General features: G+C 40.2%; 1 protein-coding gene across 11 annotated transcripts in view; it reads left to right on the top strand.

Moving 5' to 3' along the window:
• The window catches only part of ESRRG (estrogen related receptor gamma), a 379837-nt gene that overhangs the window by 227546 nt on the left and 126700 nt on the right, over positions 1–25591 (top strand). The window lies entirely within an intron of this gene.

The raw sequence follows: 25591 nt of genomic DNA, 5'->3' as shown, positions 1-25591 counted from the left end.
TAGGTACCGCTCCCCGCCCCCACCGCCTCCTCGCGGCGCCGCGGCCGTCGCGGGGCGCTGCGCGGCGGTGGCCGCCCGCAGCCCGACAGGTGCGCGCGGGCCCGGCGGGAGGGAAGGAGGGAAGGAGTTGCGAGGAGCCGCTGCGCCCGGCCCGGCCGGACCCGCGCCTCGGGGCTGCTCGCGGCAGGCTCGGCAACTTGCCGGGTTAGCCGGGAGCGCACCGCGGGGGCTGTCAGCGGGGCGCTGCGCGTGGGGCCGAGGGGCCGAGGGGCCGAGCCGCCTCCCGTCGTAGCGCCGGAGGAGAGTGAGCGGGAGCGGGGCAGCCCTGGGCGCGCGGGGGAGCGGCGGAGGGTCCGCGCTCCGCGGGTGCTCCGGGGACAGCTTCGGTAACGTCACGGCGCGGTGCCCGCAGCTCTTATGAAGCCGGGCAGAGCTCTTCGGAATGAATGCACAAAAAGACCAAAAGGCTTTTTTTCTTTTTTCTTTTTTTTCTTTTTCCTTTCTTTTTTCTTCTGCTTTTTTTTTTTTTTCTTGTAGAGCTTTTTTTCCCCACTCCAAAGGAGCTTTCTTGAATTTACCTTCTTACAGCTAATTTGAATGATTAGTTCAGATAAGCCTCTTAGAGGAGATGCATTGAAATGAAATCGGGGCACATGTCCTTTTGGCTCCGGTGCAAGATTCCAACTCGTTGGGTTGTTGTGCTTTTTTTTTTTTTTTTTTTTTTTTTTTTTTTTTTTTTTTTTTTTTTTCTCCTCCTCTTTGGCTCAATTAAAAGTCATCGGAACGGCCTCCCGGTGCCTCCCCGAGCGGTGGGCGCAGAGCAGCGCCGCTCAGCGCGTTCCTCCTTCCGTCCCCACTAATAAGCCCTCAGCCCCGGAGTTTTGCACGTTATTCATATTCGTAGTGATTGTGAATTGACTTATATTGACTTCCATATCGTCACGTGCACTCGTGAGCGAGGGGCGTAAGGAAAATAAATACAGTAGTTCCTGCGGTTCTCTCGCATGGGTGAGGGCAGAGAGGATTGGAGCTAAAAATTGCCAGAACGCTCTGGGAACGGGCAGACATCTGCCTGACCATCACTAGGTATGCTTTGATTTCAAGGCAGTGTGCTGAAGAATGCCGTAACTCCCAGCCAGCTGCAGCCCTGGCTTTCTGCTTTTTCAGCAATAACAATAACACTAATAATTACTAATAGTTAATAAGCTAACGGGCGCGATAAATGTATCTGCTCGTTTTGACATATGTGTCAGTTTAGTCATTGTAAATGAATCTGTGCGTTCGGAACCTGAAATCTCCTTCACCCTCTGATTAAAATGTAACGTTGACTGAAGGATTATAGAGCAGGCTTAATTTTACTGACTGTTTTAACAGTTGTCAGAGCTTCTGGGAGAGGGGAAGGCAATTGAAACAGTTTAAAAAATGGTGTGTGGGGGGCAAGCATGGACCAGCTTAATAAATTTAGATGCCATCTCTGTATGCCAAACATAGGAAACGGAGGAGATTTGTAACTCCAGAGAGCTTCCATGCACTGTGTACATTGCCCTTTGTGGCTCACGGTGTGAGGTGGAACCTCAGCACTTCGCTGTGCGCTGGTGTTCAGACGTCAAACACACCCAGCTCATAGCGAGCAGAGATTTTTGTTTTGTCCAGCAGCAGGTAGAATGCACAGGCGAGAAGAAATGAAGGCTGTGCAGAGCAGATGTAGCACTTAAAAAAACCAAAACAACAACAACAAAAATAACACAAGCGGAGGTAGGCGGCTTGTGTAGTAAATACCTGCATGTGATAGTGGTCTGTGTCTGTGTTTTGTGTGGGAACGGTCTGTGGAATGGCTGTGTGCACACTCATGGGTGTTAGCATGTAAATATTCATCTGTGTGTGTGTGTGTGTGTGTGTGTGCGACTGCATGTGTGAATTGTAAGAGTTGATATCAGTTTGGCTGCTCTTTTGGGTACTTTGGCTTAGCTTCTCATTCCCAGACGATTTATCCGAGAGTACCTTTCATTTTAAAAAGGGAACAAGGGTGAAGAAATCTTATTACGAAGTGGGAAGCGGTGCTTGCTGCCACTCCACAGTCCCTCTGGGCAGTGCAGATCTTTAACCCGCTGCATTTCTCTCCGAGCGAGCAGATCAAGTTGCTATTAAGACATAAAGCCCTGAAGTTGGACGTGCTTGGGCCTTGGTGCACAGCACAGCCAGGCAGCTGGGTGCAGGCAGCCCAGTGTGGGCAAGCGAGCAGCTCCTGCCTGTGGGCAGCCAGCAGGCCCCGTGCCATTCTGCCGCTTCTGGTTCCGGTTACAGCTCTTTGGCTTTTCGGTTTTGATAGACTGCCGGCAAGTTTTTAAATCCTGTGCAAAGTAGAAGGGGATTGTGCTGAAATGCCCGCCTGACAGCTTCGCGTTTGCTGGGGCTTGCCCCTCTTTTAGTGCTGGTTGCTCATTTCAGTGTGTTTATAGTTGTGCTCTTTTATTTACTGAGCCTGGTGCGTTGCAGCAGTAATTAACCCATGTTATTAGCAAAGCCCTTGTGGATATCCATTAATTCTCTTGAATAGCTGATCATTTTTTTCTGTACCTTTTTTTTTTTTCCCTTTTTTTTTTTTTTTTTTCTTTTTTTTTTTCTCCTGAGGCACGCTGCTCTTTTCCTCACAGTCCTTAAGCTTCACCATCTCATACAAATTTCACTCTAGATAGAGGCCGGGTACGAGGCCACCATCCCCACAGTTCTATAATACAGAATAACTGTTGTCTTAACAAACTGTTTCCAGAGACGCTAATGGGAAGCACAACAACTGGGAGAATCTGTAGGGAGCAATTTGTTTAATTATTACTTTTCAAAACACATACTTAATGATAAGAAGAGAGATAAGAATTTTTCCAGCTTTAAAAAAAATATTATTATTTTGGAGCTGCCTTAACTGTTGCGAATATTTCAATGTTCCTATTTTAATCAGATTTCAACTTAGTTAATAGCACTTTGGGCATTTAGAAAATATTGAGCCAGCAGAAAAATACTTGTGCTTGCACTGCTGAGAAAAGATAAGGGCTGCCTCATTAGCCAACCCTACTTTTGCAATTAATTTCAAATACACAGTGCTATTCATCAAATACAGAAGGTAACTTGTCTATGATAATATTGAACAATACTTGAAACCTACTTTGGTTAGAGTAGCTGAAAAGTATGATATATCTGTACTCACAGATCTGTCAGTCCATACAGTTATTTCTGTATGTTACAGAGGGAAATTACAATATAAAAATGCAAAACAAAAGTCTGGATTATTCATAAGCAATGAAATTATTAATTTGTGGAATATCTCTAAAAGACTGACCCTTGACCTGCAGGGAGGTTACTTGCACCCCTTTGGAAGTGTGAGTTGGAATGAAGATACTTAATTGAACCTTCCAAGAAGTATCTTAATTATTTTTTGCTTAGCGTGAGTGAAGTGCATAGAGTAAATAGGAAAAATACTGGGAAGAACTCTTTCTCCCACTGAAGCTTAAAGTAACCTCTGCCTATAAGATAAGCTTTGCTCCGAATCCTTCTTCATAGCAAATTCATTCAGGGAAGAAACAATAAAATGTTGATCCATTACAAGTGCGTATGAGCATCATGCTGCCAGGCTCTCTAGAGGAAATGTGTGATTATGCTGGGCCAGTTTGTTCAGTTTTTATCTCTTTTACATCCACTGGCCTTGTATTAAATTGTCATTGTCCTAAAGCACATGAGAGAGAAATGAATTGCGTTTCTCGACATGCTCTGACAGTGAAATATTTAGCCTCTCTGTCTCCAATCATACTCATATGTATGTTTGATAGCGCAGGGATGACACCAACAGACTCTGCAGCTTTGACATTCCACTTATTACGTGTTCTTTCACATTTTATGTTCCTTCTTTTACTTTTAGGCTTGACTCAGGTAACTGTGTGCACGCAGTCATGGCTGTAGAAGCATGTATAGCTGCATTTTTGTTACATGTATATTCACTTCTTATTTATGTGGAAATCCTCTGTCTGTGCACGGCGGATTTTAGTTCAAATACATGTATAGCTATGCACCCAGGTAAACAGCATATTCCTTAATGCAGTGTGTGCAATGTACATGTATTGTTGTGTTTATCGACACAGACATGTATCCAGTTAATATATGCAGAGCTATCTCAAGTTCCCTATGTATCTGCTTGTCAAAAATTGCTGCTTTTTTGTGTTATTTTTTTCTTGTTAATGAGAAGTGAGCCGGCCAGATAAAAGAGCATTGCAGATAAAGAGTTTGCACCTGATTTTCTATCAGATTCTCCATGTAATCTAGTATTTCATGTATTTGTACTCACAGTTTTGCTATGAAATAAACTGTGTTTTTAGTTGGGGAAAAAAAAAAATCCTCTTTCAAGTAATGTATGTGACTGATATTTATTCACATTCCTATAACTTTTGGCTCACTCTCCATCAGAGAACTGTTTTTTCAGCTCCATGTTTCCTTGGACACACGGTTATGTTTTCACCTCATGGATATGATTATTTTTTGGAGTGGTGGAAAAGCTTCCCATGTGTGGTTGTTAATATGTATCGTATTGTCCTCAGACAAAAATGTAAAATACACTTTCAATTTTAATGATAGTTACTACTTAGTAAATCTTATATCTCCCTTTCCCTCCCTTTTTTTTTTTTTTTTTTTTTTTTTTTGTTACAATTTGCTTATCCAGAAATTAATTTTTTTTAAATGTTAAAGAAAAATATTAAACTGAATTACATATTGCTATTTCAAATAATAGTGCTTCATTATTTTTAAAAGATTCTGCTTTGCCTTTGCACTTTGGAGTGTGATTTTTGGATGGATACAGCAGGCCACTGCCTTTTGACACAGATGTCCTGTAAAACAATTTATGTATTTGTTATGTTACAGAAGCTTTAAATCTCTTGGGCTTGTTTACACAATGTTTGTAATGTTTTTCAATTAATTTGTATTTCTTTCAGAGAAAGGCTTTTCTCCTGGCTGTTCCTTAATACCGCAGGTTTATGTTAAAGAGGTATTTTGTCTCATTACAAATTTATCTTCCCAGTTTAGGCAGCATAGCTTTTTAATCTGAGCACCATTTCCTACTTTAAATTGGAAATAGAATTCCTTTTTGTGCTTCGGTTTCCCAGTATTGCTAAGAAAAAGCTCAGCTGTTAATATCCTGGTGAAACGGGTGATACAGGTACTTCTATAGAAGACGAGGCAAGTTTATGCTGTTCGTGTTTATCGCTGAATTTAATTCTGGTTGCAAGTCCCCATTCTGAGTCTGTATGAACTTTGGGGGGATTTTTTTTCTATTTGGATCAAAGTGACACACAAGGTAAAAGAGAAAATGATATTGGAAATGTAAATCTCATGTCTTTCATGATACTAACGTGCGTCGCTGCGCATGAAACTGGTAAAAGCTCTCAATACCCTGCAGTATGTTGCTATATCGGGGTGTATTTAACCAGGGGGTCCTTTATCTCAGTCTAATCAAACCACTTACAGCGTCTTTGTCCAGAATTGGGCAGTTTATTCATATGATAACCTACTGAAATATGACGCATTACTTCTATGCAGTTGAGAATAGTCTAAATACATCCTCTTATCGTGTCTTGGAAATTATATTCCCTTCCCCTGAGTAAAATATCTTTGCAGATTTGTGCTGCAGGCCTTACCTGGGGAGACAGACTCTGCTAAAGGGCTCTGTTCTGAAAGCAAACTCTGACACAAAACGGTTTGTGGTTTTCCAGGTTATTACTCTGTAAGTTTGCAGGGATGTCTCTTACTCTTCTGTATCTTTTCATGCTGCTCTAAGTGGAAAAAAAAACCCTGCGCTTCTCCTTTTCATCGTTTTGATTGGAACTACATACCATATGTAATGTGTTTTGGCAGCACTTACCTAGCCAAAGAAAACAAATTAATATTAGCCATGCTGAGGGGTGTCAGAAGTATCACAGATGTGTCGATTTAGCTTTGCTCCATCACACACCCTCTCCTTAAACAACTGGTCAAGCTGTCGCAAAATGTAATGTTGGCTGTGGAGAGATTCTAATAGGTGTGATCAGAGATTGATGGCTCTGGCAAGTTAGAATGAGAAGATGTGGAGTTCCTGTAGCTCGTTTTGAGTGGCCTCAGAAAAACCCAAACAAACAGAAGTTCAGGTTTCTTTTGTCTTTTTTTTTTTTTTTTTTAAAAGCAAAGATACAATTATTATTATTATTTTTTAATGGGCTTTCTCCCCAGAAGACAAAAGTCAGCTAGATGTTAAAAATCCTCTCTTAACCCCCTTAAGAGCCTGCAGATGTAGAGACACTGGCAGGCGTAATGAGAACATCTAAAATGTAGTGCTGGTTTGTTCTGAGCATTTCTGAAATTCCTCCAGAAATGGATGGAGGTGCCGGGCAGGTGGGCAGAGGAAGAGATGAATTGTTCTATTTAGTCCATCCTGATGCACAATATTCCTCTTCTATTCTGTTTCCCCGTTCCTAGGGTAGCTTAAAAAGGTATTTCTTCCAAAAATATTTTTAGAACCTCACATCTGATTATTTTAAAGGACATGCAAAATGGGTATGCCTAGTAAGGAACAATGGGTAACAAAATGACGAGATGGTATTCTTCTTGTATGTGCTCAGAGTGTAGCCAGTTACTGCTAGCTTGTACGATTCTTCAAATATTGCAAATGCAATTTTTATGTATTCTTTATCTGCTGTGTTAATTTTTTTCTTCTAATTGGCAGTAGGATTTGGTTCCTGTCTTCTTGGAGGGCAAACGCTGATGTCCTTTAATGTTTTGCAGTCAGTGTTTTCTTTCTTAAATAGACTGTGATATGCTCACTTGACAAGTATTAATGCTAAAATAGTTTTCAGAAGAATACATTTCATGAAGTCTATGGTGGGAGGGGAAGTGTTGTTTATTACAGTTATTTTATCCTTTAAAAAAAGAGCATCTGGTAAAATAACACTTAGATGCCATCTAAAAAACAAATAATGAATGTATTTCTGAAAGCAAATGAATGTGGATGTCCGGCAAAGTATCTTCAGAGAATGGTAAAATTCTTATAGTGAAAGGTGGATTTCTTTCACTGTGGTAGCTCAATGTTACCACATCCAGGATTCCCTTTCCTAAATCCTGTTTGCCTTTCCAGCCGTGTCAGAATTCCTTGGCAGTGTCCTCGCGGCAGCCGTGAATGTGATGGGACAGATGAGGTGTTGTGCAGTGGCACAAAACGCTGTGTCTCTAACCAGCTATTTCCATGGGCATAAAGGGGTGCGAATCGAATCCCCGCTATCTCAGCACAGCACCCGGGCACCCCATCATTGTTCTGGCGGGAGCTGCTTGGGCCCAGTTGGTGCTGGCTGATATTTAAAGAGCTGAGCAGCCACCGCCGGTGGCTTGCATTAGCACGAATGGCACCTGTCCCATCAATCATGAGGCCGTGGTGTCACAGATGGAGAAACAACAATCGGCCGAATTACCCGGCCCTGCACACTTGGCTTAATTCAGCTCATTGTTCTCCTACAAATCTCGCGGATGGCTCGTGCCGCGCCTGGACTCCAGGCACAAGCAGGAGACGGGCTCAGGTGGTGGCACGTGCCTGCCCTTCGCCACCCCAGCAGAGGTGTGCAGCAAGGGGCTGTCAGTGTGTGTGTGCGGGGGGGGGTTGTAGCATCAGCTCCTAACGAACACTGTAATTAATCAGGAGCTGAAATTCAGCATTTCTCCCGGCGCTCCTGAAGTTTTCATTTAGCTATCTGAAAGCGCCTCGCGCAAAGGCAGGTTAATTTAACTCCTCATGTGCTGCGCTGGGTCTGTTGCTCTGAGATGAATTCTGCATGCATTTCCAGTGAGTGTGCAGTAAGAAGCATCCCTTCGCAGGTCGGAGATCTTTGAATGTTGCTGAGTAGTTAGCACTGAGAAGTCCTCACCGGAGCCACTGGGTGAAAAGGAGAAGTGCTGACAGGCCGATTTGGAAGGGTGGTGCTAGTGTTTTTACGGTGGGTCTTTTCATTTCAGTTTTAATGCCAGACAAAGGTTGGATCATGAGAAATTGCAGTCTTGTTCTGGACGAAAATAGTAAATGTGTTTAAATTGCCTTCAGACATTGTAATTCTTTTCTCTTTCTTCCTTTCTTTCTTCTTTTCACCCCTCGCAGCAGCTCCCAGAGGAGAGAAAAATAAAATAGACAAAAAAAGAAATAGAGAAATTACTTCCTTGCTCTTAAGTCTTAGGTCACGTATGTCTTGAATGTATCAGAGCCCCACTCCTTCCATGTTGTTTTTTTTTTTTTTTTTTTTTTTTTCCAAATAACACCAAGGAAGTTCCTGGGAAATGTGGAGTTGGAAGTGATCATTCTTGCTTCACAATTTTTATTTTTTCCTCCCACATGCCATTTGCATTATGTGCTGTAAAGCAGCTGTGTTTCTGCTGTAGCTAGTGTTCTTGTTACAACTAATGTCAAGCAGAAAACCTGTAGCATGCCAGAAACAGGCTGCATTATATTGAAGACACAGCTTATGTTTGGTTGTGTGTAAATACAGTTAGTTAAGTTGGGTTTATCTGATAGCCTGGCAGAAAGAGAGAGGAGCCGTACAAACTGTTTTCAGTAACTGTGCTGTTCATATGCCTGATAAGATTGAGAGTGCTTTCGAACTACTGATATGCTTTGAATAAGAAAAGAATAATCACGTCCACTGGCACCAGCTTATCGGGAATGAAGTAAAATGCCAGCACTTTTACATTAGCAAAAGTAAATGTTTTAGACACTTTGGGCCTTTTTTCCATTTAAATTAAATAGCAGTGCGCTTTTGAGTGTGCTGTAATGAATGGAAGGATTTATTACCTTGACAAAATTACGGGTGAATATGTTGAGAGAGGAGTCCTCAGCAACAATAACAGCTCTTTTGATAAGTGGCTGCATGTATTCATGCTTTTGGTACAGAAATTCAGTAATTTTATCCTCTCTTGCTCTGTTAAGTGCAGTGGCTAACTTGCATTGGCAGCTCTTCATAGTGCAATGTACCTGTGCTTTTTGTAATGTACTGACAACACATTTGAAATGTAGCCCGTGGCTCTTCATAGAATAATGCTTGATCATTTGCTAATATGTCCTCTGCCTTCAGTTGCCGTGTATTCTCATGTTTGAAAAATAATACATCTTGGAGTCTTTCCTGGGAAGGCGAGGTATGATTCATCATTGACTTACTTCAGCAGGCGTGAAGCATGCTCGCATGTGCTTTTATCTGCTTGAAGTTTACTGATTTTTATTTCTGTACCTTCTTTTTCCCCCCTAGTTCTTTCATCTTTCATGTGCCTACAATTAATTTTGGGATATACAAATTTGATGAATGGTAGTGCAAGAGCAGATTTGATTGATTTTGGATTATTATTGATCACTGTCAATGAGATCACCGTGACACTCTGCAATCAATGGTGTGTGATTAAACCAAGGCACCAGTGTTCTATACATTAGGCAGCAGTCAGGGATTTAGGAACTGAATGTTCGAAAGCTATAAACAAAAAATGTTCAGATTTAAATAGCCCTTTGTTTGGCATTTACTCACCAAGATCTGTTTCTTGGGAAAGTTCGTTTCCTCAAGTGCAGGCTTTCAGTTTAAGAAAGGTCACTGATTTAAGGTTTATTAAATTTTAGCTAAAAACAACTGGCTCCATTTGGGTGTAAAATAATTTAAGTACTTACTGCAGGCAACCTTCATGCTTTAGAGTTGTTGCTCAAAGGTTTCATTCTTCTATGAAGATGTCAACTGTAAATATAAAAATGCATCACTGAAAATGTAATGGTTTAAAGATTCAAACTGAAATAAAAATTCCTGCCTGAGGAAAGCACTATAATCAAAATAAAGTAGTCTTAACTTTTTTTTTCTTTCTTTCTGTTGAGGCCATAGTAGAAAACAGCGCTTGAAGGCAGCAGGTAGTGAGGCTGGCAGGGAATGCCAATTGTGACTTACTTGTTTATTTCCCCTTGCAGAGGCTGATCACCAAGCTCTGGAGTTAACAACACGCATTGACCACTGATGGCAGGCAGTGTGTGAGCTGCTGCCACTCCTGAAACGTGGAATCCCAACTTTTCAGTCACTTTGATAATATGGCAAAAAAAACCCCAACCAACCAAACAAAAAAAACCAGTGCCTGGCAATATTAAAATCTAACTGCCAAAGCACTTCAATTTCTGAAAGCTTGCTATGTCTTTCTCTGTATTTTTAGCATATATTATATTTCTAGAGAACAGTGGCTTAGGTGTGCACTTGATGGATGACTGGGGCAGGGCTTTTCTTTTAAAAAAAAGTGTGATACTTGTGCATTAGGTAATGCTGGAACAGGAAGACTGCAGATGCAGCTATTTGACCAAATTACTGTGTGTTTCATGACACGTTAGATAAGTTAGCAGAGATCTTCCAAGGTGCGAAGGACAGCGTGCTGGCAATCTTACATCTCTTTTAAGAAATCTTTTGCTTTTGCTGAAGTGGCCTGATTCAAGACTGAACAGGAAGAATGCCATTCATTCCAGTAGATTTTGCATTGGTCTCCGTAACTTAATTAAAAAATAAATGAATGATAGTATTTTAAAATAAATAATTAAAAAAAAAAAAAGGGTAACACAAAGATTTGCTGCCAGAATGTGGCATTTACACCAGAACAGAGCTGCCTACAGGAGTGCGACCAGGAAATACTAAGATTACCCTCATAATATTTTCTGTGTGAGCTTAAAAGCAGTGCTGGTATTATGCCACTGCCTTTAGTCTTGCACTGACTCGGGAGGAGCTAACAAACCTCTGATGGAGGGTCAGTAAGGCAGGATAAGGCCGAGCCCCCTGTTTTCCTATTTATTTTTTTTTTTCTTTGTCCGAATTGCAAGTGAGGTTGAAATGCCGAGTTTATGTAAAGATTATTTAATCTTTGTTCCTACTGATGAACTTTGGATGGAAAGCTCTAGAATAGGTCACTTCTGACTGATGCACGTTATCTTGCTATATAGACAGAACAACCTTGGTGTTCCTATGCAGAATTAAAAGTCGCAAAGGATGACCGTGGTTGTTCAGCATGCCTTTCCCCACAAGATACAAAATAAATTTTAATAGATGAAGAGCTGCCTTGGCTGGCCTCTAAGCAGCATTTTATTTATGAAAGGGTTCATACAGTGCTTGAGGAGGTGTAAGAACTTGGCTACTGGTTAGAAAGCGTTTTTCTATTTTCTTGTTTATAGAAAGAAGTAATCCAACATGCCCTAATGGGGAAAAAGGAGGCTCAGAGGGGTTTGTGTCCAGTTATTTTGATGCTCCCTTCTGTTAATCTAGTCATAAACAGAACCTGTGAAGGAAGGTGTGAAAGTAGTATGTCCTGCCTTCGTTTTAGAGACTCTTTTTGTGTGGAACATTGTGGTAGGTCACAATGCCTGCATCTGGGTGTTTGAGTGCACATGATTTTTATCCCTGGTCTCAATGCACAACTTGTTTGGTGAGCACAGCAATACAAGTGACAGTAGGACTGGATGGTGAACACTGTGATACTGGGACTGGATTTTCTCTCCCAGTTTTTGTATTCTCTCCAGGCACAATGAAATTCCAGGTCCATAGTCAGAAATCACCTTTTTGTCTCCACTGAAGCACTCAACATTCTGTACCAATGAAGCCTTAGGGATCTTCCTAAACCAGTAACATGTGAATATCTTGTGAATGTATTAAAAGAAGTTTCTTGGAAAATCTGAAAAAGCTTGTTTCTGTAAAAGTTCAGAAATTGATGCTTTGACACATTCAGTACTTCTGTTAAAGCAAAGCCTATTATTTTCCGTAGGCATGAAGGAAAAGGTGAGTTACACAGCAAGTGTTTATAAAGGCTGTACATTATGTTTGTCTTTAAGACTTGTTATATGGAGATGAATTGTTGTAAAAACTAGACGTGAGGACTAAATACAAGTGTGAAAGCTTAAAGCTTCTTGTTAAACTTAAAAGAGGGGGAAGCAGTGGAGTAAAGAAAGAGAACTCTTCCCCAGCAACTTGGGGCTTGTTTCCAGGTTGGTAGATCAGGTTCTGTTGAAGCCGGAGCAGTACAAACCACAACCCATCAGCAGGCTGCTAGTCAGCAGCAGGTGTGAACAACATGGAACAGGATTCACATCGAACCACAGTGTGCACTAAAAACAGAACCCCTGCCTTGCTTTTGCAAGGGCAGTAAGATAGAAGCTCTTTTGTCGTGTTTACTAAACAGTGTTCAGTGGACGGTGTAAATGGCCCTGCTCAGCTGCAGAGAAGTAAGTGGAAGAACTAGTATGCATTTCAGATTTTTAAAGGCACTTTTTCCTCTTTTAAAAATCAAACTTCTGATAGGGTTAAACCAGAGGTGTAGCGGCGGTTGTCAAGATGTTCAAAGCTATGCTTCAGTTTTGGCAGCAGAGGGAAGGGAGGATGGGATGTCAGCGCTTAGTGTTTGATAGGAGCAGGTAAATGGTATTGTCTTTTTGAAATTGCTCCTTTATGACATAGGGCTTCATGCCCGTTTATTACTTCTGTACACAGCTCATTAGAAAGGCAGCATTTCCAGTCCTTGGAAGTTGCATGTCTGGGGTCTTTTGAAGCCATGTATTTATTGTATGTTTTTCATTGAACATCAAATTCTGCCCTCAATTAGGCTCTGCTAAAAACCAGAGGCAACATTTGCAGTGGAAGCAGTGTTTATCTGTTGTTATATATTCTGATTGTTTATGAGCTACTCCAGTTTTCTCTGTCTTGATCAGTATTTTGTCTGATCTGAAAAATATTCACATTTTAGGTAAAGACATGTTTCAGGAAACATAATTTTTCCAAAAGACTGCGTATAATTGTACTACAGTGAAATTAGTTGTTCTTTCTAATTTTTCTTCAGCCAGAATTGGAGAAGATGATGGTATACCTGTGAAGTTTCACATAGAAATGTATATAGTTGGGGGGGGCGGCCGGGCCCCCCCGGAGAGAAAATTTTCACTTTTCCTGAAGTGGTTTAGCATTATCAGAAGTTCTACAATTTCAGACCCAGAACAATTCATCAGATCTTCTGTTTGCAGAATGTTAATGAAATTTGAATCTTTGGCAATCAGCTCACTGGTATTTTTATCAGGTCCACTTTAACTGTGATTGCCTTCCTTCCTATGATTTTCTTGTGGGACTACAATTGACAATTTTTTTTCCCTACTGAACAGAATTTTTCTCTAAGCATTCAGTGTTCTCTCAGCAGCAATAACTTCTTGAAAACTGTCAGATCATAGGTAAGCATTTAGGCATACAGGTACTTATGCTAAAATGCCTGTGTGCGCAACAGCTGCTTTTATGGGGTCAAAATCCTGTCCTCGCAGTCACCTCTGTGTCTCAGCTCCTTTTGCCATCAGGGTGTTTGTGTGCATCTTTTCCTGTAGAGATCCAAGACTGACTTTTTTTTTTTTAGGAAAACCTTAGGCTTTGGGAAAGGGCTTTGCTGCTGTGTGTGGCCACAAACCAATGGCGGGAGTTACATGCGCAGGGAGGTTGTGTTCAAGGTGAAAATTGAAGTTAAGGAAAAACGAATAGTTTGCAAAAGTAGTAGAAAAGTTTGGGTTTTGTTTTCTTTTTTTTTTTTGAAATACCTTTGTTGTTGAAAACAGGCGGCTTAGGATTTCTTAGTTTATCACTGTATTGACATTTTCTCACTGGTGAAACAAGCTTGACAATGTGATGCGCTGCCTAAAATCCTAGTTTAGCTCTAGAATTGCTGCTGCAGTGTGTGTGTGCATTCGTCGAACAAATTGGCAGTGGTTCAGGGTTTTATTTTTAAAGAGGGTGTTCCTGCATGTTCAGAGTCCTGTTTATGTGAAAACAGGCTACCTCATAATGATGAAATCATAACTTGTGGGATAGCATTGGCAAACTGACTGTAAAGTGCTCTGCTTTTACTGTCTCTCTGTGCCGTCGTAAACTGGTCACTTTACCTTGAAATGCTTTTCTGAGGTTGCTAGTACATAATTCACCACTTCTGGAAGCTGCTGGTATTGAAATCTGTTGCAAAATGTTATACGGTTTCATATGTGAACCTTTGCATATATGATCACTTTTCGTTTTTTATAATTTCTACTTGAGATGCAGTGATAGTAAGCCCTTGAGGTTCAGGATTTTCAACTAGGAAAGGTAGGTGTACGGAAACCACTCCGCTTGTCTAAAGTCTAGTCAAGGCACTTAACTTCTTTGGCCCTGAAATCAGTCCAGGCCTCCCATCAAAGCAGTCTGTCTCTTGAGATTTTGTTATTGCTGGCTTCTGTCAGGTCAGAAATTTACAAGGCTAAACTTTTCGATAGTACTTTTATGTCCTCTCCCTCTACCACAAAAAACTGGATTCTATATTATGTTTATTATTGTTAGAGTCTCTGCTCTGTGTGTTTAATATGTAAAGAGGTGAGTTCGTACTTGTTTCAGGCCTTGGTTGCCAGTTAGGACCAGTCCTCGTTTACCCATACAAGTTTATTTATTGTCAGTTCCCTTTTCCACTTTCACCAGTATGTTCCAAGGGAGCAGAATCTAGAACGTATCATGTCTCCATTTAGCCTTTTTTTTCTTAGCTTCAACTTTGTCTTATCACTTACTTCGATTAAAAGAGATTTATTTTGACACAATAGTTGAGTGTAATTGCAAATCAATTCAATACGATTTCCTCTGTTATTATTTAGTATTTCAGATAGAGTAGCATGCATGGTACATGTGGCCCCTGCCACACATAGTGTGTAAGCATTTAGCTCGTTCTGTTTAAGAGCTTTGGCTGCAAACATGAGTAATTCGTGCAAGCCTCAGAAAAGGGTTTTTAATATTTTTAATATGGGAAATGCAACCATGCTGTGTGTGTGTGCTTATGCAGCTGAGTAATATCTATGCATTTGTGTGTTTTTAATTTACAATAAAAGCATTAACTTCAGCCTAACAATGAGGCATGCGCTGTTTTCTTGTACATCAGCAGAAATCTACCACGGGGAGGCATTTGAAGGAGAGGTGGGTGGTTTCCTCTGTGTCAGTTCAGAGAAGGTGTATTTAATGAAAAGGAGGTAGAGTGAAAAGCAGTGTGAAAGGGAGGGAGATGGCTTGGGAGCAGCACGAGCTGCTGTCATTGACATACAGCAGGAGGGATGGGAGAAGGCCTGGGAGGGGACAGAGCTGGGCAGCAGAGGGTTGCATGCAGCATCTAGCTGACTGCTTAATTTTTTAGTATATTTTCTAATGTGATTTTTAAAAATTGTTCTTGAAACAGTACTTTTCAATTAATACATTGAATCAGCACTCTAGATTGAAAGGCTTGTTGTTTTTTCTTCCCTTGCTGTTTTCTTCACAATGTTTTGCTCACTCTTCTAGAGAGGAAGGCAATGTATTAAAATGTCTGTTTTTGAAGTCAAAGAAAAATTTACTGCTTCAGCTTTCAGTTGAATTTCTTTGCTAGACCTACCTAGTCTTTTGTAACAAGCTCTTAGTTTTATGTGTCCTGAAGTGGGGTGCAGAAGAAATTCAGTCAAGGAATGCATACTACACAGGTAGATGAGGCTTGTCACTGTATGTATAATAGCTACTAAAAATTAAAAACTGGGACTGTGTACAATAGAGTGCATGGATTAATATTTAAATAAAAAAAAAAAAAAAGCAGCCCTCCTCCCCCCTTCCAACAAAATACATTCACCTGCAAAAGGGAGGGCTTTTTCTGTTGTTGTTACTAAAGCAGTCAAAATTGTGAGGTCACGAGTTTAAAATCTTTCTAAGATTTCAGCCATATTTTGCTTTCTGTGCACCTCTCAGGCTTGCTGGGAATAGGGACACACTGCTCTGGTGTGGGAGGAGAGGCAGTGCTTCATACACACACTTTCTGTAAATGGCATTTTGGTTTAAAAACCAGATATGCATCTCGTCATTTATTTAACCGATTCCCATAGTATTGTAGGCAAATGTTTTTTTCACCTCTGCATCCTGCTTTCTGCTACGCTGAGGATAATGTACCTGGAAGGAAAAGGCCGTCCAAGCTGAGGCAGCCAGCGTCAGACAGGGCGGTCTGCCATCTGTCCCACCTGCTGCATTCATGTGTCCATCTGGTTACTGCAATAGCTCATTGCAGGCTTCAACAGAGGAACGTTCAGGCTGAAAAGGAGGCAGTGTGAATTATTTAGGTAGCTCGTGTAAATAAAGAGAGGGGGAGAGGAGCAAAGGAGGGGGGCTTCAAGAGGGAGAAAGCACTCTCTTACTCCTCGATGCTTTGGAATGTGTTAATGCATGAGAGCATTTGATTTGCATATAGATTTAGATGTATAGATCATTGTGAAGATTACAAGCCAATGAGTTTTATCTAGATTTAGATAGCTCTCAGCCTGGTTTGTGCATAAAATATAGCCAGTTTCAGAAGGAGAATCTTTGGGGACTTAAAACCAAAGTGAAACTGATGAAATGTAATGCTTTTAGGTATTAATTTAGCAGAAATAAAATATTTCCTCTAGGGGCTTTCTGTGCCCTTTGTTAACCAAGAATTTATAAGTACTTTGCGTAGTTGGTGCTTTAGATGCACTGTTTGGTTTTGATTTGGTTATAGTTAGTTACATTTTTAGTCACCTGTACCCTGTTCTTAGAGGAAAAGCAGCTGACAAATACTCCTTTTCCTTTTTCTCTTCTGTATATCAGGTGAAGATTAAACCCAGTCAACAAACAGTTTTCCAGCTGTCAGTGTGTACATTGTTTTACTGACAGAAGTACATATGCCTTTGTGTTTATAGAAACATGAGTAGAACATTAAAAATCTCTTGGTGATTTTTAAATGGGGGCGAGCAAACAGTAATGGTACAGTGGCCTTGAAAAAGAAACAGATCTGTTTAGTAGCTGCTTGATTCTTAAAAAAGGCCACCAGAAAGTTTATGGTAGATTATTTATTGCTTATTTTTAGAAAATATGACAATCTATTAGTTCTAGATACAAATATAGGGAATTCTTCTGAATCATTTTATTCTGAACATTTTAATGTTAGTGGTTAATGTCATATTATTTCTTAATGCAGAAAACACTGGCTTACTGTAATGCTGTGTTTGAAAAATGAAAAGATTGGATTCATACTTGGATACATTGCTGATGTGAGGTTGTTCTTGCTTTCTGCTTTTAAATGTCCGACTTTCCTCAGCTATGGAGTAAAAACAGGATCATCTTAAGAGGAATCCTTGAAACTGTGGGAGGGTTTCGCTCCATTGTTTTGCCTGGTTTTAGATCTGCAGAAGAAAGGCATGCAGCATCTTGAAATCCCAGCAGCCTGGTTACTTCCCTAAGATTTGCATGAAATTCAGCTGCAGCCTTCAAAGGGATTTGAGTGGATTGGATTCTTTAAGGTTAGTCCATGTCAAACCTATTAAGTTCAATTCACATGCAAAACCCTTTTTACGTTTTTTTTTTAAGCCAATAAGGCTGTAGCTGCTATTAAGGCAACATCATGTACTTTCGGTAGAAGGTCCATGGTAATGGATCACCCTACTGGCATGTGTAACTAACAGATAATCCACTTTGTTATCTTTCAAATTGAAAGGTTCTGTGTCCCGTATCTTCCTCAGACTGAAGAGGTTTTGTTTGCAAAAGTTGAGATCCTGGAGGCTGCTTTTAAGTATCTTAACTTTCTGGAACTTTGAATACTTGTCCTCTATTTAGATTGTCTCTATGCTAAATGATTTTAGGTGTACAGTATATGTTCTGTGGTGGACCAGGAAACAATTACAGGAAGGAAAAAACATGAAAATATTCTACAATGTATACAAGAATAGTGGCTTCAGAACTGCAAGGACATGACTTTCTAAACAAGACTTAAATTTTTAATCGAAAGACCAATAGGAAGAATTCTGCTCATCTCAAACATTAAGTCTGAGTATCTCAATGCCATATACAGAATTTTTCAAGTCTATCAGCAGGCTGTGAAAGGTGTTTCGATGGAAGACACTTGGCTTCGTTTAGATACTGACTGAATTAATTAAATAAGGAGTGAGGGACCAAATGTTTTGCATAGGATGCATCTTATCCCAAAATCTTCTGCCCTGTGTGAGATCTGAAAGATTTGCCCTTTTTTTTTTTTTTTTGTGAATGGCTATGACTTGTTGCAAAGTGCTGGATAGGTCCTGTAACCAGGTGAGCTGAATCTTGAAAGGAATTGTTTACTGTAGGGGATCAAATTCATCTACTTCCACAGTGGGTGGACTGGCACCTGGGCCTTTACTGCCTAGAAGGATGCTGGATTCTGAGCTGTGTTATGATGTCACTTAACTCACTGAATTTTGCTCACCTCTAAAGATATAACTGAGGAGAAAGTAGCTGCTTCTCCTTGTGCTTTTTGTCATCCAGTACTTAAACTTTACACTTCTGTGCTTAAGGAAAACATTGCTTTTAATTATGTTTAGATCAAACATGGTCAATTTGTGTGTAATGGATAAGAACAGAGTATTTTCCTTTGACTTGCAGTTCCAGCTGCTCCAAGTCTTTGAAATATATACATCAAGTAAAAAACTAAATAAATAAACAATAAACAGTATTTTAACTGTTCTTACATTAGAAAAAAAAAGAAAGAAAGGTTCCTATGGCACACACTTTGCATGTAGACTGCCTTCTTTTCTAGTGATAGCTGCAGAGACTGCTCCTTAAATGAAACACTGATTCTTGGGATCTGACCCTGCAAAACCTGCACGCATAGGTCACTTGGTACAGGTAATAAATTTCCTAGCTAGGTACTTGGAGGAAAGGATCAGTGGATAATAAGCCTTTTCAGTTGACCTCATTCTCCTGCATCTTGCACAAAAACACAACATTTTTCCCCCAAATAAAAGTCTGAGATTAAAAACTATTTCACTTCATTTTTCCCAGTATCCATTTAGAGATTTGAAGTTGCTGTGACCTGTGGTCAGAATACTTTGCAGATCATGTTCCACTGTGTTTCATGAATCCAGAGTAATTTTTTAGAAAGTCCTTCAAACAAGAATATTTTGGCAGGTAAAAGGTGCATGTAGGATATGAAATTTTGTCGCTGTATGTAAATTTTTGGTTGTTCATCTGAAAGTTCCTAATTGCTAATACCTAAGCCATTCAGGGTTATACAGAGCTTGTAGCTTTTAATGCTAACACCTTGTAGAACCATAGAACTGTAGTTTTAATATGACTATTTGCGGCATTATAAATTACATGGGCTAAGTAGCAAATATTAGCACTTATGTTGCTGTATGATAGTGTTCCTTAAATCATGCTGTTCTCTTGCTTGTAGATTATTGTGTATTCATATGATGTAAGTTAGTATTTGGGCTTTGTTAGTGTTTTGCTGAGGAAGTGGAAGGAGATAAAAAGGCTGCCTAGGTATGTGAATTGTTTTTTTCCTCAGCACCTACAGCTTTGTTGCTGCAAATATTGTAAATATCTCACAAGATATGTTACAGGAGTAAGTAAATATGTTACAGGAGTTAAGTATCTGTGTTGTCTGGTGGGGTGGCTCCTCTGGCAAAAGGGCTTATTTAAATGTGTGAATAATTACAAAATGCCTGTATTGATACAGGAACAAGGAAATAGTGCTGTTAACTCCTGGTAAAGAGTAAGAAAGTTGTCTGAGGTTTATTTTTTTTTTATCTCTAACAGCTTTAGGCTCTGATAACATTAACAGAGCATTAACCAGTCCTCTTGGTTCATGTTTCTGCTTGTTGGCAGCCCCTGAATGGAGCGGGGAAAGAGGGGAGAGAGGTTAAGTGGCACTGAGGTTAAATTGCTTCAGTGACAGATTCTCTCCAGAAAGGCAGCCAGTTGTTTTAAGGATTAGTTTGGGAAAACTGGATTTGAAGTCCCTTCTCTGCTGCTCACGTGTGATATCTCTAATGCTGCCTTTCAGAAACAAAATTTGCTTTCCACAATGAGTGGAGAGCGCTGAGGAAATTTTAAAAGCAAACAACAACCAGATTTGATCAGCTGCAACAATGATTGGAATTTTAGTTTTATTATTTTATTACGAGATTCCTAAAACAATAGAGCAGATTATTCTCTATGTGTATGGTATATATATTTGGCTATTGTATTATGATTGCTGTAGAACAGGAGTGTTGCTGAAATAGATAACAGTGCTGCTAGGGTAAGTGTAGTGCCTCCCTTAAGGTCAGTGCCTCCTCCTTTCCTGTTCCTGGTAGAGGTCTGTCACTGCAGCCACACAGTGGCTCTTCCTACGAGAACCTTGCATGCCATTCACTAACCTTAAAGATTTTCCTCTGAAAAAATCCACACCATATGAGCTGTGAGTCCAGGAGGAGGTGTGCAGTCCCTCTTCAGAAAAAATGCGTTCAATCTGTTTCAGACGAGTTCCCCGAAAGATGGGTTAAATCAACTGATTGAGCTGATTTTCTCTCTTGAGGTGATATTTTATTTATATGATAAAATGCTTGGAAAGTGATTAATTTGTCAGGGGAACATCTTGTTACTGTAAATTTGCCGAATGTGTAATAAAATTGCCATAACACAGATGGGAAAATGAAGATCTTTTAAAATTAAATAACTGAGCAGTCTGCCTACATTTTCGACACTTAAAATTAACTTAGTTAAATTTCTTTGTCATTTTTGCCCCTGGAAGAATGCAAGCCTGGTAAGATTTGTGGAGAATGTGTAGTGTGGGTATGTTTGTGTGGTGAGTGGAGGGGATGTGAGAGGGCTGTGTTTCTTTCCCTTCTGCATCAGAGGGGTCTGATGCATTTATTTGATTTTTGCCAGTGTTGTTTTTTTTCTTTTTTTTTTTTTCTTTTTTTGTGTGTGAACTTTTAGAAATTAAAATATACAATTTAGATACTCATTCCTGGTAGCAGTGAAATAAAGAATAAGAAGCCTTTGTGGGAAAGTGCCTCAGGTTAATGAGAGATACCTGAAGTAGTGCATCTGTCCTAGTTTGTTACAAATTATTGCTTTCAAATGATATCTGAGCAGCATAATATGCTACTTAGTCTTTATTGCAGTCTGTTATTGTGCAGAGTATATCTGAATTGTCAGAGGAAGGAATACTGTACCTATCTAAGTTGCAGTACATAGCAAGTGAAAATAGCATTAGTGAAGGAACAATGCCTTTTATTCATACTCATATTCCTACTGACTGTCCATCTGTCCACTGGAATGAGCCACTTACTGTGTTTTTTTCCATTTCAAGTTAAAGAATTATGAAAGTTCATTTTTTTGGTATGTCTCTTTATGACAGGTATACTGGAGACTGTGGTCATTTGGATTAAAAACATATCCATCACCACAGGCTGACAGGTTATTATTATGTCTTCTTTGGATATATAAATTTCATCTCTACAGGTTGGAAGTCCTAAGAATGCCAACTTTTATATAAGTAATTATCTTAGCAGTGATGTACTGCATACTGTTGCTGTATTTTTCCACTTCTACAGCATTCTTAGCTGTATCACCCCAACATGGATCTTGGGCTCTCGTATTTAGTAAAACGTGGAGGATAGCAATGCCCCTACAGTGTACTGCCAGCCAGTCACCCCCATCATATGCTGCTGTTGTTTGTTGTCCTGTGACATGTTTCAGATGACGTCCCATTGTGCAGCTGGCAGTGGGTACCAGCCTCCCTTTGGTGTTTGCACTGTTCTCCATAAGTTTCCATCTATGGGCCGTTAAAGCTTTCAGTGTGTTGGTGTTATCTTGGCAGTCATAACTTGTTAGTTTGTTTTTTTTTTTTTAGAAATTCAGGCCATTCTTTTTGTGAAGAAGCTCCCATTAACTGACTAGGGCTGATAATCTCAAACTTGCATTAGTGTATGTATGTAGTAATGTAGTAATGTATGGCTGTTCTTGTAAAGCTTTGCTTAGGCAAATCGCTTGGTGAATTCTTACCCAAGAGATGACCATGGGTTAAGCATTTGGTAACTGCAGAATATTGGTATGATTGCTTTGCAATTGCAAGTAGCAGCACTCTTGTTCTGAGTGTAATAATTAGTCTAGTAAACGTTTCTTACTTTAGATGTTTTTTCTTTTTCTTCCTGTAACCCTTAGCAAAATAGAAAGCTAAGGGTAAAAGAGTTGAAACCTTATCAGGACGTGGTGAAAATGTCATCCTGCAAACCTGCTGCAGTCATGCAAACATTTGGAAAGTGAAAGCTGCACTGGCTACTTCCTTGCTGACCTTTGCTGCTTGTATCCAGAGGCAATGCTCTGATGTGTAAACCCAGTGGCTAAGTAGGTTTAAGTTACACATAGCAATATGTGAAGAACGAGGAACTGTGAAAAGCCAAAGGTTTATTTATTTATTTTTAAAAATCTGTAATCACACATTACGATCCAAGACAGGCTAGAAGGGACTTAACCTGAATAGGTTTTGTAAATTCTTTTGTAAATCTCTGATTTATTTCAGCATGTGACTGCTTTGGTTATCAGTAGCGTACCCAAATATTTTTACTTACTCTTAATTTCCAGAGCCTCCAGAATCAAGATATATAAACAAAGAGGAAAAAAAAATGAAAGAGATTAAGCTTTTCTTAGTGTTTTCATTGGCAAATCTTAAGGGATATAGATATAGTGTAGAAATAGAAATTGGTGCTTACAGATAGGACTCAAGTCACACAAATGCTCAAAAAAGTATAGACTGCTACGCTCTCTGAGTACTTCAATGTCAGTGTGGCTCTTTCTGGATGCAGTAGGTTACGGTGGCATACCAGTGGCATCTTGTTTATCGGAGTATCAGGACCTTAGGCTTTCTGAATTCACAAGTTGGTCTGGGGGATAACACCATTAGCTACTAAAAATTTTCATAGGTTCAGAGTCTATTCCCCTCTAATAGGCTTTTGACCCATGCACACAAAGAAGTACTTTAACAGGAAAGTAAGCATTTTAATGTAGACATATGCGGAGATTTAATTTAGATATATTCAACCTTAAAATAATATTCTCTTATAGAAAAACCGATGTAGAAATAATCAAAGTCTCATTTCTGGAAGTTCAAGGCAAGTTCCCTTAATGGAAGTACAAAGTTTTATTTCTAAGTTGTGGTTTCATGAAAGAAATGGCAACAAGGGGAAAAAAAAATAATACATTCGATTGGGATTTTCTAGAACCTCAGTTCTGTCCTACGCCATGTTTATTAGCTGGCAAAGGAGCATTCAGCAACTCTTCACTGTCTCTTCATCCATGAAAAGGAGATAATAGGATACAGAAATCTCTGAAAATGCAGTTCAAGATCTGCATTAAAATCAGTATGTATAAGTTGGATATTGTTAATAAATGTTAGCATAATATGAGTACAGGTGTAACTGGTAGAAATGTTTAGAAATGTGATGTTAACCACGAAGCAAGCCCAATCACCTTAGCAGCAGCAGAGCCCCCAGCTGCCTTTCTGGATTGGCTGCAATGCAGGAAGGGTCTGTCCTCTGCTCTATTCCCAGGCAAAATCCCGCAAAAATGAGCAAGGTTTTTGTCACCCTCACATAGCTAAGACTCAGGCTGTGGCTATTCGGGAGACTATTTTAAATCACTTTGGAATTTTTGTCCCTCACTTGTTGGTGTCTTGCAGACATTTTCGTCTCATAATTTTGAAGTATTTTTCCTCATCCCCCTCCCTCCCCTACCATCTTAGATTTCACTACTTTTAGTTTTCTTAGCAAAAATACAGTTCCAAGCTTTCAATACGGGAGCGTGACAAAGTGATTTTATAGCCAGTACTGAAAGTGACTAAACTTGACAACGATTGTATTTTATGACAACCTCTGCTTTCAGATCCCCAGTCTACTTTCCTATCATCAGCTGTGCTTTCTCCCTTATTCCCCCTCTCTCCCTCTCCCACCCCCCTGTGGCTGCTGCTCTCAAACAAGAGCAGTTCCAGATCCCTGCACTGACTGGAAGCAAATCCTTTTACCAGGAGTGCATTTTAATGGACAACATGCTTCACTTAAGTCACCAGAACCTTAACTGTATAATATTCAATTTTTTACCAGCCCAGAACCAAAGCTTTTTATTGAGAGCAACGTCCATAAGAGTAGTGGAAGAATTAGTATTACGGAACTAAACCAGATTAGGAGGGAATGTGAATTAGATTTGGTAACAGATGGTGCCGTGGAAATTAAAGGTGCTTTGCGAATGGAAGCGACAGCAGCTTGCTTCTTTTCCTCTCCTGTCTCTCTCTTTCATACGCTTGATAGACGGGTATAAATCAGAACAATCCCGTCTTGACAGCCAATTTCCAGAATTTGATCTGGTTAAAGACACGGCTTTCCTGCTCCGCGCACTGAAAGCGGCTGCTGTTTTATTTTTATACAGCACCTTGTCATATTTAGGAAAGTGGAATCACCTGCCTCCTTTTAATGAAATTTTCTTTAATTACAGTTTTAGCTCTTTAGTGTTAATTACTTTTCCATTCAGGCTGAGTTCTCAGCCTGTCTCACAGGAATGTATTTCTCCCCCTGCCCCACCTCCCTGCACTATTCACGCATATGCTTTCATTTTTCTAAAGATGCTTTTCGTTGTTGGAAGTTGTTGTCAGATCCATTATAATTAGATCCTAATTATCAAAATCATCATTATTGTGTGGGGAGAGGAAGCTTTGTAAACAACGCTTAAAGTTGTAGGATCTTGTTTGATAGAGGAGAAACCTTTTGGGATAGATGTGAGTAATAGACAAGCAAACACAAACCTTCCTGAAGGCTCTGCTGGCAAGCGTGTGGAGACCAGGAGGGTCCCTAGGGAAGGAAAACTCGTTGGCTTCTCTTCATGTCTTATCCACCAGTCTGTAATCCCATGTTTCTCAGGAAAAAATCAGAAGGAAATTGCCCTGTTTCGGTTTGCTTACGTAAATATCCGTTGTGGCACCTCCCCTTTGGGTGTTCACTTCTAAAAACTGCCTCTCTGGTGTGTGCCAGGAACACACTACAGGTGCCTTAATACAGTTACTGCTTGGTGTTTGTGGCAGGAAGTACATACAAGTGGAGAGACTGCTGTGATGCATAGTGATGGGGAGCTTCTCCTGCCATACACTCAGAGCGAAATAATAGACTATATTTAAAAAAAAAAAAAAATCTCTCAAAGTTAGAGAAGATCCATAGAGCTGGCAATGAACAGTTGGTAGAAATAAAGCTTCCTACTGGCAGTCAAATCAAATGTAGTAACAACTCGGCAGCTCCCCGCTGCTAGCTGACAGCATGGTGTAGCACACTGGGACAAACATTCACTTAAAGGCTGATTGCAGGCAAACGCCATTTCCCAGCTCCCTGAGCTCTATGGCCGCATGGGGGGGAATGGTGCTGATGGCTGGGCTTGGGGCAGAGAGAAGATCGCTGCCTGCAAAGTTTGAGTCCTGAGCCCTCCAAGCTCTGGCTCCCTGCTGCTATTCCTGGTACTGTCTTTCTAATTGCTCCTGCAATTTGGCTAGCAAATTATCATTCTCCTGTTATAGATCCAGAGAAAATCACAGAGAGGAGCTGGGTAGGAGGCAGGTACATGGCATGCACACACCTACGCGCTACCTCTCTGAGGGAAGGAAAATGCTGACAGAAATTGGGGAAAATCTCACAATACAAAATGTGTCTTGAGACTAAAGGCATTTTTCGTCATCTTTTTTCCTTTTGGGAAGTGCT

The sequence above is a fragment of the Lagopus leucura genome, unplaced genomic scaffold, assembly GCF_019238085.1.
Source record: "Lagopus leucura isolate 7727_CA_CO unplaced genomic scaffold, USGS_WTPT01 Super-Scaffold_73, whole genome shotgun sequence".
Taxonomy (NCBI): domain Eukaryota; kingdom Metazoa; phylum Chordata; class Aves; order Galliformes; family Phasianidae; genus Lagopus; species Lagopus leucura.
The sequence above is the reverse complement of the archived record's forward strand: the minus strand, read 5'-3'. Positions and strand labels throughout refer to the sequence as shown.